The following is a 7,793-nucleotide window of genomic DNA, read 5'->3' on the forward strand; positions in this document are numbered from 1 at the left end:
ATGCAAAGATCTATGTTGGGATGAGAGTGAAGGGGCTTGTTTGAAAAAAGACTTATATTTAATTAATAGTCAACCTTTCCTAGTATTTCTGTGAGTCTCTATTCTGTAGTTATAGATAGGGTTAATTGATATCCTGAGGCATCCTGGACTTCTCTGAGGAAAAAAAATCACAAAATTAAAGAAATCGAATAAATGCCTTTATATGTGACATTAGGCACTGTGAAAAATAATAGAAGAAATTAAACTAAATAAGAGAATAATTGTTAGTTTCACCATATATTTCCAGTCACTTCACTTCAGAGAAAAGATGCAGGCACGCGTGCATTGCGTTTGTGAGTGTGTGTGCAAGTTGAACTGAAATAAGCAAATAAAGAATTTAACTTTTTTATGGTGAGATGAAGAATTTAAAGCAGTGTAGCAGATACATCAGTGAAAAGACAGTAACAGAAGAAAAAATACGGTTACTAATAAATGAAAGAAACCAAAGAATTAATTATTGTACTAAGAAGGCTGATGTATTGAGCTCATTTTAAAAATGTCTTTTTAAAAGACTGAAGAAGAAAAATTTAAATAAGGATGAACTAATGAAAGACAATGGAAATTGCTAATAAAAAATGTTGAGAAAGAAAATGTGGAATACATTTTAAGCTACAGGCAGTGACGCACAGTGTCTTAAGCATGAGACTCCAGTAACAAAACACTTGGCCAACCCATAGTCAGATATATGAGCACTGCCTTGGATTTAATATATTTCATTATCCAAAAAATTTAAATGCATGTAAATCATACATTGAAATATGTATTATTCAAGAATGATCTCAAAGTAGGTGCAGAATCACAGCACACCTCCTTCTCTATTGTTCTCTTTCCTCTTACTCAGGAGTGTTTATCTGATCAAATTTAAGGAATGTTACTAGCATTCAACAATGCGGTCATTCTAGTCCTTTATGAATATATCCAGGAAGACCAGGAAACAGTGAAAGCTCACTACCTAACAAGTGAAAGTGATTAACAAGCTACTGCTAGGTCTATTAAGAAATGGCCATCCATGCTGTGCAGTATAGGTGCTGTATAAAATGGATCCTGCCTCTAGAAATAGTAGAGAGGCTTCATACTTCTCCCCATTGTCTTACCAGTGAGTCATGTATTATATGAATCCCCAAAATCCACACCTACTTAATTCTTCATTAGAGAAAAATACTAAACATAATTTTATACTTTCTGCACTTTTTTCTTTTTAAATTTCATATGTATATATAATATATATATGCATGTATATATAGTACATTCTAATTATTATCATCTCCCATTCTCTTTTACCTCTCAACCTCCTCTGTAAATTCTTCCTTCTCCCTACAGTTGTCTTTACAGTGTTCCTTTTTATTTTGTCTGTGATGTACTGAGTTTAACTAGGGCCATTTGTGTGATCATGAATATGAAACTATCCCGTGGCTCCTGATTGTCTCACCAGTGGGTCCGTATCAGAATTTAATGGCTTCTCCCTCAGAATCCATCAATGGCCAATACTTCAGCAGGGAGTGGTGACATGTGAACTTGTCCTCTATCCATGACTAATTGTTGGCAGGTTGTCTTGTGCAAGACCACAGCAGGCAACTATAACTGCTTTTAGACCCTGATTGCAATGACTGTGTCATGTCCAAAGATAGTGCTTTGTAGTTCTTCTCATCTATGGGCTTGTACATTCCTTTCATCTGCTCCTTGAGTTCTAGAAGGATAGATATAAAATCCTATTTAGAGCTGAGGTCTTAACAGTCCCTCATTTTCAGACCCGTAGCAGCCAAGTGTCTCCATACTCACCTCTATTTATTGTAAAGAAAAATTTCTCCAATTAAGTCTGCCTCACACCATTCTTTTATTTGTATTTGGGAACAGCAAGTCTTGGAGCTCACAAAGCAAGCATATGTACGAAGTGTTCTGTCTGTTTCCTCTTACTTACAGTATAACACCATAGATTTGGTAAGTTACCCAAAAGGGGGAAGGAGGGAGGCTTACTTCAGTTTACAAATCTGCTTGGTGGTAGAGAGGCCTGACATTCTCTTGGTCTGAGCCCTTCCATAAGTAGATTAGAGTATCATATAAAAAGGTGATCATAAAAGACAAAACAGATCCACCATGAAGACAAACCATTACCAGAAAGACAATCACTTAATATTCTTGCTCATATACAAATTCGAGCATCAAATCTTTCACGATAACCTGGAATAATCATTGAAGCTATGATATTCGAATGGATCCAGTTTGGGAAAGAGCACAGAGAGGGGGCTAGTAGAACATTAGCCAAGTAAAAGCGGGGGAAGGGAAGAATACCTTTCAACCTTGCCAACGGCATAGACAAAAATCCCAGAACCTCTGAAATCAAGAGCAAATGTATGTATTTTCTCTTTAGTCAGTTAATTATCTTGAGTGTTTTGTCATGGAGCACTAACTACTACAGTCATATCCCAAGTGTTCGTATCTATCTATTCACATAAACCATTAGTTTGATAAGAAATGGAAGTAGAAGGTTTTTACATTAGGATGTCCTGCAGGAACAGAATTAAAATAAACAATAATGACACAGAGAGCAAATTCAAATCCATTTGTAGGAGTTAGATGACCCTCTAGTGCCGAAAGGAAAGCAATTAAAGAGCAACGGTTTGAAATCCCTTGTCTGCAGATAGAAAACCATCTTAATGGTAAACCCTGCAGAGCCGATGGGAAGGCTCAGTTATTGTCCATTCAATTCCCTTTAGCCTGCCTTTGCCGGATAGTGTGAAGACAATGGATCTGTGTCACCAGGTTTAGTTTTAGTTCATAAATCACATTCAGAGACTTGGACAAGGAATGCCTCACTAACTATGAAGGAAATGATGCTGTCTTACTTATTCTTATATACTCAATATTGTGTAATCAGAGAGAACGGAGAGGAGAGAGAGTTGGAGAAAGAGAGGGAGAGACAGAGAGACGGAGAGACAGGGGAGAGAGAGAGACAGAGAGAGACAGAGAGACAGAGGGGGGAGAGAGACAGAGACAGAGACAGAGAGAGAGACAGACAGACAGACAGAGGGGGGAGAGAGACAGAGACAGAGAGACAGAGAGAGACATAAACAGAGAGACAGAGAGACAGAGGGGGGAGAGAGAGACAAAGACAGAGAGAGACAGAGACAGAGAGACAGAGAGAGACATAAACAGAGACAGAGAGATAGAGACAAAGACAGAGACACAGAGAGTCAGCAGACTTAAAGAAAAGAAATCTATGGCAAGATCCTTAAGAAGGGATTCAATATACTGTTACCGGAAATCTGTAGCAAAATCACATGGAGTGATTGCTAAAATGCACATTCCTGAGCCACAGCTCAGAAGCACATCAGAATTTCTGAAGAGGTTAGTGCGACAGAGCTGTGTCCTTAAGGAGGAGCAAAGCATGTGATTCCAACATTGTAGAAGACTGGCAACCAATTCCGGAGAGGAATGGTTCACACTAATAAGACTTGGATGAATTTAGCTTAGAATCCCATTCATTCTTTAGAGTGTGGGAAAGTAATACAGGAGAAAAGTCTGAGTGCCTCCCGATTTCACTGGGGCAGCTGCTAGAACGTAGGGCCTACCAAGAACTGAAAGTTTGTGTCCCCTCCAAAACTCATGTCCAACTTAACAATTCAATAGGATGAAGAGATTGTGGCTTTTTAGTGATTCAGTCGGAAGGACTCCTCCCTCACAAATGGATTATAGTTTTAAAAGGGGGCCTGAGTAAACTACAAAGTCTGCTTTTCCTCATTCCTCCCATTGTCTGAGGAAACAGTGTCTCTTGTCTGTTGTAGGATACAACATTCAAGACACCAAAAATTTGCCAGAACCTTCTACCTTACCAAGGGCTTAGAAAATCCTTGAGCCTCTAAATGGAGATAGCAAGGAGATCTTTGTTGTTCACAGTGCTAGGACCTCAGGAATGCTGCTGTGCTGTGCAGATGAAGCGAAGCCAGACTGCAGAGCCCCATGTAAATAATAAAACATAGCAGTTGTCATTGTTTGCATGGGGAGCTATTAACCAGGATTTTACACAAAACAAAGATGATTTCTGTGTGCATTTGACTGTTCTTTTCCCTACGTAAAACATGTACATGAGGGAAAAAAATCAATTTGAATTAGTGGATTAAAGGCTTAAGTAACTACTCCAAAGTGTCTCTTAAATTTTCTTTCAACTGTATCAAATAAATTTCCAGTGAAGTGGCAACTTCAGCCTCATTAAGACTGCCCACTTTTACTTCCACCACATTCTCTTTCCTTGAAAGGAAACACATGTAAGTCCTTATGTCAGAGACCCAAATCTAGACAATTTTCAAGTGACAGCTGTTTTCTCTAAGTGGACCTTACACTAAAGGAATAGTGGCCAGTGAAGAGCTTTCATAAATATGGCCATTTGCTGTGTGCAGTCCAGCCATGCAGGCACTAGATTTTCCAGGACATGAAGGGCTTAATGCCTCTGAGAAGACCATTCACAATCTCACCATCTTGTCAATCCATCCCTGGAACCTCAGGGGTAGAGCCTTCCTACCAGTTTTACTGAGGCCATATCAGCCTTTCTCTCCATTCCTCAATCTCCCATTGTCAGACAGTGTTGGTAATTGGTTTTTAATTGGTTCATTTACCCGAATGATTTATACTGCCTCAGGTAGGCACGATTTAATGACACCCATTACGGTGCTTCAGATTATCTCACAAATAGATATGCTGTTGTCCTTCAAGACTGAAGATCCATGCAGGGGAGTGCTATCATTCATACTCCTCAGATGTGAAGGAGTCAGGTGCACGACTAACAATGATAAAAAAAAATAATAGTTTATCAAGTGTGAATGCATAGCAGACATTTTCCCAAGCACTGTATTTGCATTATCTTATTTAACAAGAAACTGAACAGAACAGAAACAGACAGAAGCAATCATTATTCACAGAGGTGCACACGTTTGAGTCAAACATTGTTTTCAATTGCTTTTCCTTAGTTTCCCGGTTGATCTATTCCTGTGGTTCAGATTAATGCCCACCAGTATTAACGTGCTGGAGGAACCTCTGGGCAGTTTTGGAAAGAGACTCAGAAACCTTTGTGATCCTAACAGTAATTGTGAGACCTTAATCCACTTACTTAACCTTAGCCACAGCTTCTGAAAAGACTCTTGTGGATCTCAAGTGATGCGGCTCAGCCTATCCTCCAGATTCTCATTTTGATTGATTAGCTTCTTGGGGTGCTGTCAAGTCTTCTATAGCATAGCCTGTGTTTGCATTTCAGTGTTTGCTTAAAATATAATTTCTGCCTTAACGATTTAAAAACACTCGACTCATCATTCAGTTGCCTGGGAGTTATGTACAAAAACAACTCACTAATGAGGGCCACGTTCTTAGGAGCTACACTGGCTGTATAGCTCGAAGTGAAACAAAAGGTAGCCGTCACGTTGACACAAAACAGGGAGTAAACTAAAGAATTGTTTTCACAGTGAAAGAAACCCATCTTACCATCAATCTATTGTTTCTTCTAAGCAATTCACCTAAGAACATAATAAAATACTTTGGTTGTTTTTCCTAGACTCTGCCCAGGTATACAACTGAGTGAGGAAATCAGGACTTATAATTGGTACCTGGCAACACATTCATGCCAGTATGATTTGCAGGGAAACACGAATCCAAGGAGATGATTCTGATCAAGTTTGGGTAAATTTGAAGATGAACGTTTAGAGCTGGAGATCAGCCAGCTGCAAAACTTCACTCAAGCAGAGCACAATGGGCTTAATTGACATGTCTTCCTTCAGCAAGACTGAGCCTTAAATGAGACAAAGCAGCTGCACATTGTTCTTACTTGAAATCATTTGTTCACTGTGTACTTTGTATTTACAGTGTTAAACAGTCATCTGTCAAATATCTTTGCCTTGAGATATATATATATATATATATATATATATATATCCACATATATGTATATATATAATTGTTATGGATTCCACTAGAACAGGGTGTATAACCTATGGAGTTAGCTATTCTTCCTTACCAATATACAACACTCAAGGCTCTTCTGATAGCTTTACACTGGAGCTTTGCTTCTACAAAAGTTTTTTTATTATTTCCCATGTAAGTGGGTGTGGCTCTGTCATACCTTCATTATCATTCTTCTACCACCACACACTGAGAGGATGCACAAATTACTAGATTAAATAGCAATGCATCCACCAAATAATGTCACCCAATAAATCTGAGGTCACTTCTCCTCCACTACACATGCTTTTCTGTGCTCTGGGAAATAATTAGTAGTTCACATTTTGTTATATGGAAATAGTGTCTTCTTTTCAAAACAAAATACAAACAAACTAACAAAACAGTCAAAAAACCAATGTACAGTAGAAAAGGAAACAAAACTCCCTGGTCTGTATTTCTCGTCATTACTCAGACAAAAAGGTGGAGGCCAGGAAGTGCTACTTTTCTTGTCTGCTAATTAAGGAAATAATAAATGCATTCCAGGCATGGAAAGATGGAAAATGGAGGCTATTAGAAAAGAAATTATTAATGGATCAAAGATAGTTAAAAGAAATGTGAGTGCTGAGAACTTGACTGAGGAGCAAACTGATCAGCCAATGAAACACGTTTGAGTTAATAATGAATGTCTCATCTCAACTTGAAACAAATCTGTCTGCTCTATTGGAAACATATAATATCAAAGGAGAGGAGAGCTGTCCCATAAAGGCATGGTACCATTTGAACATCAATTTGACAGGTAGTGTAATTTTCTTACTAAGGACCGTGAATATCATATTGAAGCCTACTACAGAAATCCTACTCAAATTCACCAACGTAAGTCATCTGAATAGGAAAAGTTTCAGCACAAGTCAGAGGAGATATAGGGGAGAAAGGCTGAGGCTGATGAATTTCACTTATGACCAAAAAACCATGACCTTGACTTATTTCCATTTAATACTAATCTATTATCTCTAAACCAGGGACAAGTGAAACTGAAATCAGTCAGAAGCCAGAGTTATTTCTGCTCCAGACTTACTCTAAGTAGTGCTATGTCATCTGAATTCATTTGTATGCAAGTGACAAGAACCAGGGAATGTTCAGTTCTGATCTGTGCTTTTTCTACTATTTTAAGTACCAGGAAAAGATGATGGCAGTTTGAACCTCTGTGCTTCCAGCCTATAGACTTGCCATGCATGTGGAAGATGAGAAAAACATTTTATGAATCTCTTTCCACTATTATGTTTAATATATTCAGAACGTAACTTTTTATTATCCATATAGGACAGAGTTTTGAGACGTGTCAAGCTAATATTTCAGCTGTATTAAAATATGTTTCTCTCTAGGCATCCAAAAGTGTGTCACTGTATGTGGAGTAAGAGAATCCTTCACCTAGGCATGAGATACCACTGTGATGTAATTTACCACAGTAGCAGAAGCTATACTATGATCAAATCCCTTAAGATTTCCAAATTCTGGTTTCATTAGTTGCTCCCCCTGCTCACCCCCAACAAATCAGTCAAACTTCCTTCAATAACTTCTGAATAGCCTACACATGCTAGGAAAATTTTATACTTGTAAGGAAAATATGGGAATACATTGCCTGGAAACAAACCATAGTTGACTTTCAAACATGTCTAGGTATATTTGTCAAGGAAAATCATTTAAAGCCCAAATCACACAGTGAAATGCTAGTAGTTAATAAATAACTGTGCTTTGTTTTTGAAGCGCGAATATGTTCGAGTTCTGTTTTTTAAAGCTATCTCTTTGCATCCTGTCTTTAAAACTTCAAAGAA

This window comes from Rattus norvegicus, chromosome 4, assembly GCF_036323735.1.
Source record: "Rattus norvegicus strain BN/NHsdMcwi chromosome 4, GRCr8, whole genome shotgun sequence".
NCBI lineage: Eukaryota > Metazoa > Chordata > Mammalia > Rodentia > Muridae > Rattus > Rattus norvegicus.